The sequence below is a fragment of the Capsicum annuum genome, chromosome 11 (genome assembly GCF_002878395.1).
Source record: "Capsicum annuum cultivar UCD-10X-F1 chromosome 11, UCD10Xv1.1, whole genome shotgun sequence".
In the NCBI taxonomy this organism is placed as follows: Eukaryota; Viridiplantae; Streptophyta; class Magnoliopsida; order Solanales; family Solanaceae; genus Capsicum; species Capsicum annuum.
In genome coordinates, this window is record NC_061121.1 from 57,455,430 (window position 1) to 57,469,744 (window position 14,315).

Sequence of the window (14,315 nt, forward strand, 5' to 3'; positions counted from 1 at the left end):
GAAAGACAATAAACCCTTTGATCAATTTTGAATTTGATTGTATAAATAATTTTTATGATGTCACTATCATCTTTTCATGACTCATCACTTTTGTAGCATTTAATAAGTCCATATAGTTGTTCAAATATACTAAAATGGATAAAAGTTTATAGAGTAATTACAATTTAAATTAGGGATAAAATTGACAAAAAAAAATTGATGTGAGGACTATCAAAATTTCACGTTCTCTCTCTCTCATATATATATATAATTTTATCATTTTATGACTTTATCCCAAAGTAAATTATGATAGAATTATTTATACCACCTCTTGGATGGGATAACTTATCTCGATACTATTTATTAATTTTGGAATAAGTTATCCCATCCGACAAAAACTGTATGATTATTGTATAGTTTGAAACTAACTTATCCCGATAAAAACTGTATAATTATCCCAAAATTATTGTATTGTATAATTATTGTACAATTTTTGTATCAATTGTACAGTTTTGATACCAAAATTATACAGTTTTGATACACGGTTTATATAGTAATTATACAGTTTTTCATGTATTTTATACGACAATTATATAATTTTTATACACATGTTATATAATTTTTTATAAATATTTTCTGCATATACATATTTGATAGAACTATACAATTTCTATACATATATCCTATATAGATACATGTTCTATATAATAATTATATCGTTTTTATAGAATTATATTTAATTATTACTTTTAAAGAACAAAAAAAAGCAAAATATTTTTCAGTTAAAAAATTTATAGAAACAAAACTGAACTATGTTTAGTAAAGGGTCGAATGACCCAAGTTCGAAAGGTGAAAATGGCCAAATGACCCAATGATCATAAAATGACAATTATTTTATTGACAGGATATAAAATAGTATAAATAACATAAATACCAACCCTTTTGAAAGTAATTACACTCTCTCCCACTTTTTTAATTACTTTACTCTCTCTCTCCCTATTAATATACATAACCTAGCCGGCATATACATAGCATTTTGTGTATATGTTGGAATTTTTGTAATATGTTTAGGGAGTTGAGATTTTTTTTAATATTGAAAACATAAGTTGTGTATTTGTGTAATTTTTAGTATAAAATATTCATAGGCTTGGACCATTAGTTTTAAAAAGGGAAAATTACACATTATAGATAAAATAATTTAATAATTATATAGTGTGGTTAATGTTTTACAAATTACAATTCATAGTTAATAATTTTTAATAATTACATGGTATGGTTAATGTTTATATCAAAGGCAAGTAAAACTTTCTCTCTCATAATTAATTTTTTGTTTATCTCTTAGATGATTGGAGTGTTTAGCAGCAATAGGTCATTCCTTTATTAGACCGTTTTAGCGGCAGTATGTATTCCTCCTAATTCAACAAATCTCAAAGTTTATTCTAACATATATCAAGAAATATTTTTCTTTCTATTTCTTCTTTCAAATTTTCTGATATTTTGTGCTTTCCCTACACATTCGTTGTATTTTTTCATAGAAGATTTCTTAATTCAACTAAATTGTTATCAATTGTATATTATGTGTCAATTATCATAGTGTATATTAAATAACTATATATATATATATATACACACACACACACACATTTGCAGAATGTATATTGAGTGTGTGCATATACATTTTGCATAGTGTATATACAAATATACAAATTACTTTTTAATTCAATATTTATTTTCTTTATATAACTAAATTGTTATAAATTGTGAATTATGTGTCAATTATATATGCGTATATGTATAAGTTGTATATTAATTATTTATATGATGTAATTGTATAAGTCATACATGTATAAGTAAATTGTACTAGTCGTATATGTATAAGTCATATATATCAATTGTATATGTCAATTATATAAGTCATATATGTATAAGTTGTTAATTGTATATGTACATCTATTTTTTTTTCAATTGTATATATGAATATTTGTATATTATCATAGTGTATATTAAATAACTATGTATCTGTATATATACATTTACAAAATGTATATCGAGCAAGTATATATATATTTTGTACAATATATATACAAATATACGATTCTTGAAATTATAAAATATAAAAGAATGAGAAGGGGGGGAGTGAGATAGAGGGGTGGAAATGGAGGAAGGGTAAAGAGATGAGAGAGATAAGGAGGAGAGAGGAGAGAAAGACGGAGAGATTTAAGGTATATCTATGTTTTGTAATTATTCAAACTTTAGTCATGACGAAAAGTTACCTATATCTGAAGGGAAGCGAGATAGAGGGATGGAAATGGAGGAAGGGGAGAGAAATGAGAGAGAGAAGAAGGAGAGAGCGAGAAAGAGGGAGAGAAAGGAAGGAATTTAAGGTAAATCTATATTTTGTAATTATGCAAACTTTAACCATACCTTAGAATTATGGACTAAAAGTTACATATATCTGAATTTTTGCCTTTTAAAAAGTATAAATAACATAAATACTATCCCTTTGGGAAGTAATTACACTCTCTCCCACTTTTTAATTACTTTATTCTCTCTCCCTATTAATATACATAACATAGCTGATATATACATAGCATTCTGTGTATATGTTGGAATTTTTGTAATATGTTTAGGGAGTTGACATTTTTTGTAATATTGAAAACATAAGTTGTGTATTTGTATAATTTTTAGTTTTAAAAATGGCCATGTGGGAAAAAATTTACCATGGTTGAGGTCCAACCAATATAAGTTGTGGGAGGATCCATTGATTTATTGACACTTGCAAAGTGGGTCCACCTCAAATTTCTTAAAGCTAATAAAAAGTGAGAGGATATGTGTCCAAAAACAAATAAAATAAAAATGAAAAAGTTAGTGGATTGTGAGGTCCACATATATTTATTGTTACTTATCTCTTAAAAGAGAAAATTTATGAGAAATCAAATAAACACAAAACTCTCTAGAGCTTACGCCTTATTCGTTCTGTTCTTTTACTCAAAACATTGTTAAAATCAAAATAGTTTATGTAGATCAAGTCAAGAAATTTCTTTTAAAAAAAAATTGATATTCAAAATTTGTTAGTGTTGTTGTTGATTCAAAGAAAAACGAGGTGAGATTTGAAGATGAAGAGAATAAAAAAATATAGAAGAAAATTCCTTTCAATCTAATGCTAGAAAGGATCAAGAATTGGGTGAAATCTCCATGAATTTTATTTTACTTATTTAATCATCCATGATTTCAGGTATGAATCTTTCATCATCTTCTTATGAGATCTTTATGCTATTTACACAATTAAATTAAAAAAATTATAAAAATGTGATAATTTAAATTTTCATAGATTTTCTTTGCATGTTAGTTGTAACATCAAAGTACAAAAATAATATTTTTTTTGCACTAATTTGCTGCTAAATTAAGGGTATATTATACAAAAAATCAAGTCCACAATATAATCTCATTCAAAAAAGAAATTGAATTCTTCTAAAATTTATTTTTTTGATCCTTGGCTCTGCATGCAAGCTTCAAATTGCAGATTCATGTTTTGAGTCAAAAATTGACTGAAAGTGCTGCGTGAACCTCCATGTAACTGCGTATTTAATTTTTAGAAAATAAATTAACACTTTCAAAAAATTATATTAAAAATCACTGATAATTATATTTAAAAACAGATTAGAAGAGAAATCAAACCTCATAAATTAATTTCATGAACTTATGTTGTATTTGCTGCACTGCTGTTAATTGTGTGTCGAAAGTCAGTGTTGTATTCAAAAATTGATGATTTTGTGCTAGTGTTGCTCTGTTTTTGAAAGCCATTTGTGATGTTTTTTTATCTTTTCCTCACCTTTTGGCTTCATTCTTCCATATTCATTCCCCTTTTCTTTTTTTTTAGTTGGATTCAAAATTTGATCTGTACACCCTGTTAAAGGATTAACAGAACTGAATTTGTCTTTATTTTTATTACAATCTCCATTATATATCTCACTTTGATGTTTATTAATCTCAATTCTTGTTTGATACAAATATTTTCTAGCAATTTCTTCAGAATTCTCATCATTTGCTGCTAAAGTCATAACATCAAATGACTCTTTCATTAACCCATTCAAACGAATTGCCATAGTGGATTTTACTGCTTTCTTCTTTGTGGTATATTCCTCAAATCTGTCTCCATGCTTAGCATTCTTAGACCATCTTTTCAAAATATATTTCTTAGGAATATAAGAAAAATTCAAGTCAAAGAATAGAACTTTTAATGAGTGACAACATAACCAAACCATGGACTCAAACATATGACAACTACAAATAATTGAATTTTCAAGGAAATTAAACTGGACAACTTCAGTTTGCCCCTTGTCACCCTTTTAAATTGTATATTTGATAGTATTGCCATTAGTTTCAGCACTGAATGTTCTTTTGGTTGCCCTTTGCAAAAATTCATGCTGGAATCTTGTGTAAACTCTTCTCGTGTACACACTAGCAACATGTTTCCCACAATCTTCTATGGATATTTTAGGCATTCCTCGAGATTTATAATCCTCGGCTGCTTCAATATCTCGCATTTCAGTTGTTCGATGCTCGTAATTCTTTACAAACTCAGTTATACTCATTGTCTTGCATGTCATTTCTATGAAGATTCTATTTGGGCTCTTACTTCTTTGACTTGATTTGATGTCTGCCAAGAAAATTAAATGGTTAAATGCAGGACACCATTTTTTTCTCAAATCATATAACTTTTGAAGCCAAGTATTACTCGCACAATCCCATTCACTTATCATTTTATGCCACACTAACTCAAATTCTGATTCTAAATTGCACCTCCACAAGAGTGTGTCAAAATAGTGTCGAAATTCCGACTTAAAGTAAAGCTGGGGTATATTTTTTTGTGCATTTCTATCAATATGCCATTCGCATAGTTGGTGACACGTGTTGGGAAAGACTTTTTTAATGGCCAAGGCTATGGCAGGAGCTTGATCGGTAAAAATTATTTTTGGTGTTTTCCCCTCCATTGCCTTTAAAAATGCTTGAAATAGCCAAACAAATGAACCACTGGTTTCATTGAATAAGAATGCACAACAAAAAAAATATTTTCAGTGGTTATTCACACCAACAAATGAAGCACAAATCATATCATATCTATTTGTACGATAAGTATTGTCAAAAATCATCACATCCCCAAAACATTCATAGTGAAATTTAGATATACTATCTCTCCAAAAGAAATTGCATAACATACCATCTTCATCAACTTGAAAAGCATAGAAGAAGTTTAAGTCCTCTGATTGCAAATGCATAAAATGATTTATCAAAGTTTGAGCATCTTCACTACTAATCATACTTCTCTTATGTGCTTGAACAAAGTTATGAGCATTTTGTTCAATGAATCCTACATTTTCAACTCCACCCGCTTCATTTTGAAGATATCAAACAATTTTTCTTGTACGAATACCGGCATCAATCATAAAACCAAGAATATTGTTAGTAGCATTTGTAAGCCTACGACCAGAATCACTACAAAAAAAGGTTCAATTTATAGGGGTTATTTTGTCAACTTGTGGAGGTTTATGGCCCTCATAAATTGAATTGCGGCAGTTTTAAGAAATGCCATAATTAGCCTTGCCACAAGTATATTTTCGACTATTCTAATAAACCTCCATGACAGTCGGAACAATATGACTTTTAAATTTGTGGAGGTTTTCAATATCAATTTGTGATAATTTAGAACCTTCACAATATGATCTCAATATTTTAAAAATTAGATTTGAGTGAGTTTATAATTATCGTGCTATGAGATTAATATTTGTATATTTTGATTTATGATGACTTACAACTGCCACAAAGTATCATTTTTTAAAGGGATAATACCCACAAAAATACCTGAAGTTTAACCAAATTTTCAGTGGAGCATATTGAACTTTGCGGGGGTCCTATTACCCCCTTATACTTTTTTAATTGAAATTAATTTCCTCCCAGACTTTTTTAAAGTGGAATTAATCCCCCCCTCAAAATGTATACCCAGTTTTCTCCATGGAAAGTGTAGTACACGCGTCGTTTCTTCTTCATTTTATCACTTTTCAATATTTTTTCACAATTACAACCATATTAAATATTCCAAATGATTTCATTGAATTTATGAAGAAAGTTTTTTCAAATAATTGAATGGAATCTTCCATTAATTTTCCATTGAAACTCGGAAGATTCAATTAGTGAGTTCCATCAATGGAAGATTCAATGAAACTCGCTAATTGAAAACTCAATGGAAGATTCAATTTTCATTAATGGAACTTGAAAGATTCGAAAAATTCATTAATGGAACTCGAAAGATTTGGAAAATTTAATTTCATGATTCAATTTCCATTAATGGAACTCGGAAGATTTGAAAAATTCATTAATGAAACTCGAAAGATTCAAAAAAATTTAATTTCATGTATGAAATTATTCAATCTTCTGTTAATGGAACTCGGAAGATTCAATTTCTATAAAGCTATTCAATCTTCCGTTAATGGAACTCGGAAGTTTCAATTTCCATTAATGGAACTCGAAATTAAATTAGCGAGTTTTCGAGTTTGAATCTTCTGAATCATTCATTGAGTTTCAATTAGCGAGTTTCATTAAATTATAACCATTAAGGAATTTTTCGAGTTACATACATAAAATTTAATTTGAAATCTTTCCATTAATTATAACCATTAATCTTTCCGAATTATAATTCCAAGTTCGAATCCATTTATAATTCCGAGTTCAAATTATAAATAGAATTCGAAAGATTCGAAAATTTTTTTTCATTAATTGTAACCATTAATCTTTCCATTAATTTGGAAAGATTCCGAGCCATACATGAAATTTTTTTTCATGATTTTTCGAGTTCCATTAAGAAGAAAGAAGAATGAAAAAATAAATAAAAATATAAAACTTTAAATAATTATAAAATTATGGGGCTGTTTAGCAAAAAAAAGAGTTCTAAAATATTTTTAACACTGTTCACGCGCTCAATGCGTTGAATCACACGCAGTGTGCCAAGTGGCTAATATATGCCATTAAAATACAAAAAAAAAAGTCTAGGGGATAATAGGACCCGCGCAAAGTTCAGTATGCTCAACTGGTAATCCAGTCAAACTTCAGGTATTTTCGTGGGTATTATCCCTTTTTGAAAATTAAAAAAAAAAGTAAAATTTGATTTACATCAAGTTTTCAAAATAATAGGAATCAATAATTTTACTAACTAACATATTCAACATAAATTAAATTTCATCAAACGAAGTAATATTAATAAGCTTCACAATTCTAAATGATTGAAGTAATACAAACTTGTGTATAATAACTTGAATATTACAATTTTAAATTCTTAAGAATCTACATAGTTCCACATCAAATAAACATTAAAAATCAATGCATTTCGTTGGGGGTTTGAGTTGTAGACTTATAGTCATTCAATCCTTTGTTTATGATGAAGTGCGCTCAATATCTGCATTTGACTGAAACAATGAAAATTTTATAAATGATTAGATAAACATATATTAATGTACATATATTTTTGTACATTTTGAAAAAAAAAAAAGAGTACAACATTCATCTCAAATATAAGTTCATATATAACTTGGCATTTGACAAATATATATATATAAAGATTATAGATAAAAGAAAATTACTTCAATAATGATCAAGCATTAAATAGTGATCGAGAAATATAATATTCACAAAAAATGATAGAAAATTGCATGTTTTCACAAAAAATAGCTGATATCAACTGATCAATTGATAATATTGTAACAAGAACATAAATATTTAAAAAGAGAGTAAAAAGAATATAAACATTACTTAAGTTTATGTGATAAACAATTACCTTTATATTCATAAAACTATTATTTAATATACATCCCGTCTTATTAAACCTGGAAAAAAATAAAATAATTCTCAAAAATCTCACAAAAAATATTAAATTGAACCAATATACATCACTCGTCCTGCATGTGTAGGCACCAAAAAAATTAAAAAAAGAGATGAGCCAGGAAAGGTTAGAAAGAAAGGGAGAGGAATAAGGGAAAAAGAGATGTGGAATTTGATACTTTTACGTGGGTTGTACGTGGGAAGGGAGGGGATTATTAGATTGATTTTTATTTTTTTTGGAGGGAAATTTTGATCTTTAACAATTTTTAATTTCTTTATTTTTCTTTTAAAGGAGGGAAATATATTAGGATTTTGGTTGGGTTTAAGGTCAAATGTAAAATGTGAAAAAATTTGTTTTGGTGCATAGAATAAATTTTTTCCAGAAAATTTACTAGTAACTATTAGTTAAAATATTTTACCTTAAAAAATAACTATTATATGAGCATAAATAAAGTTAAAATGCATATAAGACAAATATAATGAATATTACTATTGATTCGGCATCTAATTTTTATTTTAAAAAGTATATAATAAATATATAAAATGCATTTGAGTTAAAATTGGTCATACAATATTTGTCTTAGATTTGATAGTTATGAAATTTAAATTATTATATGATGCGGCAACCAAAATCACCAATTTGCAAAAATATCTAATACAAAGAAGTAACGTATAAAATAAAAGATTGAAATGAAATTGGGTATACAAAGTAAAATATATATATTCAGAGAGTATCTTAATAGGTAAGAAAAATAGAGGATAAAAGAATTACAATTCTATTAAAATGAAGGAGGAGAAGGGTGTGCATTTATTTATATATAATGAGTTAACTATCAATGATTGGTATTATATATCATATAATTTGAATATAATAAAATAAAAAATATAAAAAGGATACAAATTTTAATAAATTTGCGGTAGTCATTAATCGCCATAATTTATATTGAACCGTGGCAATGTTCTAACAAAATTGCCACAAAAAAATTATACGGTGGAAGTTAGAATAAAACGTCACAAAATGAATTATTAGTGGGATTTCTTAAAACTTCCACAAATTGTCAATTTTTTTGTAGTGAATGTATGTAATGTTTCAAATTATCTTCTATCATGGGATGACTATGCACATCATTGAATTCACATACTTCCCATATTCCATTTGAAATTTTGAATTTTATACGAGCCATACAACCACATCTATATTCTAATCTTTATCGCTTTCTTTCTTGGAAAGGAGAAAATTTTTCCAATTGTCCTTCACAAGAACAAAGAAATAAACGTCTTGTTGTCTCTCCTTTTATATTAGTAGTCTTTCCTGCCTTTCGAACACCAAAACCTCTTGCCACGGCATATGAATTATATGCATTGTATGATTCCTCTTCCAAATTAAACTTCATACCAATCTCAAAAATAAAGTTCTTGCTAGTGTTACAAATATTATGCTCGTTAACGCTGAAATCTACAATAATAATTTTTTATTGTAAGTATCGAAATTTAATAAATAGATAAACTATAGATAATATTTATTTAATAGAAATATCTACACTTTAATTACCTTCTTGGCCAGAGGAGTCTTTGTCTTTGTCAACATGTGCATCGTCCATTTTTTTATTTCAAGAACAATCTGCATAAGACAAAATTTACAACATTAAAAATTCAATCTTTTCAAAAAATTATCTTAATATTTAAAATATTTTTTAATGTTATATAGTGTCTAATTAAAATGTAATTTTAAATATGTGATCAAACTTTTTGAATTTTGAAGAAAAATTCTTATTATCAAGTTTTTATGATATTTTTATTTTTATATTTAATAACCAAAATTATTTTTTATGTTTACAGGATCAACTGACCATGAAAATCATTCAATAAATGATACACAAGATTAGGGATGTACATAGGTCGGGTTGGTTTGATTTTCTATTGAAAAAAAATAAATCAATTATGTCGGTTTATTAAAACTATAAACCAAATCAAACCAACATAAAACCGGTTTTTTCGATTTAGGTTTTAGTCGGTTCTTTCGATTTTTTTGGTTTTTCTCAAATTTTTTTGATAATCTTTATTTTTTACAATTATATTGTGATTGAAGTTTAGATCAAGTATGTTTTCACTCATGTGCTAATGAAAACCACAATTATAAAAAATTGAGGAGCGAAAAACTCTCTTGAAACTAAAAAATAAGATGAAGAGTGAAAATTTTAGGTTTTAAGTTTATATTGGATTTTGGATCATTTTATTAGCAATTAATGGATAAATATTACAACTTAAAGGCCCAAATATGAATATATATATATAAATACAAACACACACACATACATCTACTTTCTAAATATTAAAAATTAATAAAACTAATTAAAAAAGTATTTAAAAAGTAGATTATAATTAATATTTTATGTAGAGATAATACCCAATAACCCCCCTGAACTATACCCAAAAAGGTTATTACACACCTCAACTTAAAGGGGGTCCTATTACCACCTGAACTAATTAAAAGTGAAATTTTCACCCCCTTATTACCTATGTGGCACATACCTGACACTTACGTGGCACAACATGCTGAAGTGTCCACGTAGGCACACGTGTGTGCCACATAGATACCAAGGGGGTAAGAATTTCACTTTTAATTAGTTCAGGGGGTAATAGTACCCCCTTTAAGTTACGGTGTATCATAACCTTTTTGGGTATACTTCAGGGGGGTAATTGGGTATTTTCTCTTTTATGTATAAAAAGTTAAATTATATACATATATATATATTATGTTGGTTTGATTTGGGTTCGAATGGACCTTTTTTTTGGTTAACACCAAACCAAACCAAGAATGGTCGATTTTTTTTTCAAACTTCAAACCAACCAAATCAAACCATAAGTTGTTTTTTTTCTCGATTTGGTTTGGTTCTTCGGTTTGGTTTGACTTGACGGTTTGGTCTGTACACCCCTACACAAGATATGGATACAATGAAAATATTGAGAAGTGAACCATATATGTTAGCATTAGATATTTTTATACGAAAATAAGTAATATTTTACTTTATATATATATATATATATATATATATATATATATATAATAATATATATATGGTGATTGTACAAGTATAAATAACAATGAGAAAAGAAAATTAAAGAATAAAGGTCATAGATGTATACATCTACAATATTTTTCTTAAGTTTTGCTTGAGTGAGAATGCTGTGAGAGGAATGAATGAAAAATTACTTTGGAAATTTTTCTTTAGTTAGTTTAGATGTCTTGTAGAAAGAAACTAATTAAGGAGGCAAAGGTACTCTCTTTCTCGAGAGTTGGATCAAAATAGTGTCATATTAGGGTCAATTTCAATAAACGGGTTTGTCAGATTTTTCATGACCAAAATGGTGAAAATGCATGGACATAGAGCACCTTCAGTGTGCAATTTTCACATTAAAAAATAGACAAACGTTAAATATATTTACACTGAAGGTGCTCTACTTTCATGAGTCTTTAGTGAATCTTTTACATTTTAAGGAAAGACTCATTGATGGTCATGAGCCTTCTATGAATTTTACATTTTTGAAGAAAGATTCATTTCCTTCAATGCACCTTCAGCATAAATTTTATTATCTTGAAATTTAAAAAGACTGTCATCGTCTGAATTGATGGGACAAGAGAAGACCATTTTTCACACACTAAAGACTCATCTTTACAATGCACCTTCAGTCAAATTACAAAAACACCTTTGAGAGTTTTCTCCAAAAAATAATTTTTTATCTTCACTTAATCTCAACTTTACAAAATCTCTATCTTTACCTGAGGTCCCCCTTCTTCATCTTAATAAAATATATTTACACTGAAGGTGCTCTACTCTTACGAGTCTTCAGTAATTTTTTTACATTTTAAAGAAAGGCTCATTTTAAAGAAAGATGATTAATTACTGAAGAGGACCATGTTTAAGCAGTATAGTAATAAGGTACTTGTGATTATAACTTCTGCAACATATATATATATATATATATATATATATATATATATATATATATATATATATATGTTACAATTTTTAGCCTTTTATTTTAGTTTTTATTTTAATTTTTTAACTCATATATTTTTTTTATTGCAGTACAAGTTTAGAGACATCATATTCTCTGATGAAGAGATGGTAGAATTCAATTTGAATGCTATTCATCAGGATAGCTTTTATCAAGGAAATTTTGAGGGTGTAAAGAATTCTGTGATGAATAATGCATACACTTAATTTAAAATGAAAATTGAAAAGGTACATATTTGAATATCATATACTGACTTTGTGTTTTTCATTTTTAGATATATTTTTTTGGTAAGATGTGTAGTTAATATAGAATTTTTTTTCGTCTTGACAGATGCAGGCTGATTCGTTACTCTTTCAGAAAAAGGTATTTTATTAATATTTTTGTAAGAAATTTAATATTTTGTATGTTATTTGCTCATTAACATGTATTTGTATATGTATCTAGTTAGTTTTGATGTACACTTGTGCTTTATGTTTTGTACATGTATTCTTACAACTTTTTTTATTTGAAAAGTACTTTAGTTTTTTTTTTTTGGTTATAACTGAATCTTGCACAATTTGGATAGCTTTTCTATATCTGTTAATTTTTATTTTATTTTTCAATTGATTATGTTTTATGATAACATTCATAAGTTATTTATTTTATTTTAATGTACAGATACTTGCGAATATGACTTCTTTTCAAAAAAAGGTATGATCTTTAACTACACAGTCTTATTTGATTATTTATTGTATATTTTCATTAAATTCATGTTTGTCATTACAAATTAGCTAAAGAATTGTGTTTGATTTGATTGTATCAAATTTTCATATCGTAGTGATTTAATGGTGCTACCCTCAAAGCTGGTAACTGACTGATCGCCTATTTCTATCACTTTGCTATTAAAGAGCAAACTTTTCTTTTAAAAAAAACTAATAATCAGGTTAAAAACAATACCTTACTTATTCAAAAATGTGAAGTGTGACACAATGCATGTCGTGACACAATACAACCCATTCTCTTAGAGCTCATTTTTGTAAAATACAGGACCATTGGCATGCTCATGACTTAGTCCATTCTGTCATGAAGCTGGATGATAGGTGCATTACTATTATTAGAATATTTTCTGACACTTTTTATTAATCCTATCTAGTCATTTTTTCCAACAATGTTTTTCTCTTTAAGCTTTTTTGGTACTATTGATCTATTTGAGATTATTTTAGCATGCCATTTTATTTCATACATGCTAAAACATATACCATCATGATTTGAGTTAAAACTCTGTACGTTTGTGTGGTCCACTATGAATGTAGGAAGGAGAAGTAACATACATGACTTTTCTTGCTATACCTGTAGGTTGATGATCGATTTGAGGATATCAAGAAATTTGTGGCTGAATCTGTCAATGTGATGCTGGATGAGATTCGTTCTTCAAAAAAAGAATCAAACGATTTATTTGAAAAACGCATTTTTTTATTTATTTAATTAATTAAATCTACATTATATAATTATTTGTTAGTAAGGTTTCATCTTTGATCATATGTATTTATTTATTTCATTTTATATTAAATTTTATTGTTATAATGTTTGTGAACATTTTGAATAGAAATCTTCTCCTACCAATGAAAAGGTTGTATTTGATACACCGATGTCAAGCAAACTCAATGAAATGCAAGTACAATTCAAGTATGGTGATTGAGTATCTGTTGATATTTGTACTCAATTGAATGGTAAATATATATTTTTAAATTAATTTTTTTAATTAATTTTTTAATGTTTTTAAGTAGTATTATTAGTTCTGTAATATGATTTTTAACTAGAATTTATATTTTTATATATTCTGTAGAGTGTGGAGTTGATTTTATTGTTGAAGAAAAAAGTGCTTTAAACAAGAAATCTTCTTTGGATGACGTTTCCTTTTTCACCGAGTCTCAATTAGTAGCACTTGAACCAACATTTAGGGAAATGAAAACTCCTAAAATGAAATTAGTATGTACAACTTTTGTGTGTTATGATACATCTTCAGTTGTGATTATTGATGATTTTGGAAGCAGCTCTGTAAAGTGTCCTACATTCTTCAAGTTAAAGCATTCTTTTGAGAATTTTATTGGATTTGAGGTTTCGGATATTTTGATAAAAGAATTTAATGAATGGTGTTTTCCAAAAGTCTCACCTCGTTACAATAGGTATGTTTAATATATAAATTATTTTTTTTTCAGTATTCTTGGAATTTGATTTAACGATTTGTTTTCTTAAATTATATAGAGCCGCTGATGTTTGTGTTATATTTATAAAAACTTTTTTTGATATTTGTTAGTTTTATAATCTTTTGTTGTACACCTATAGTATTTTTTATTTTGTATTAGATACTGACTTTCCATCTTATATTTTATATGTATAGTGAGAATTTTTTTCGTTTTTTACATTACTAAACAGTGTGATTTTTAGAGAATATAAGCGAAGAA

General features: G+C 27.2%; 1 long non-coding RNA gene across 1 annotated transcript; it reads left to right on the forward strand.

The window, feature by feature from the left end:
* The first annotated feature begins 2,810 nt into the window (after positions 1–2,810).
* Positions 2,811–13,510, forward strand: LOC107847064. Its single transcript, XR_001667292.2, has 5 exons — positions 2,811–3,214; positions 11,943–12,098; positions 12,202–12,234; positions 12,529–12,561; positions 13,207–13,510. It is a non-coding gene; the product is annotated as an uncharacterized LOC107847064 (long non-coding RNA).
* The last annotated feature ends 805 nt before the right edge of the window (positions 13,511–14,315 follow it).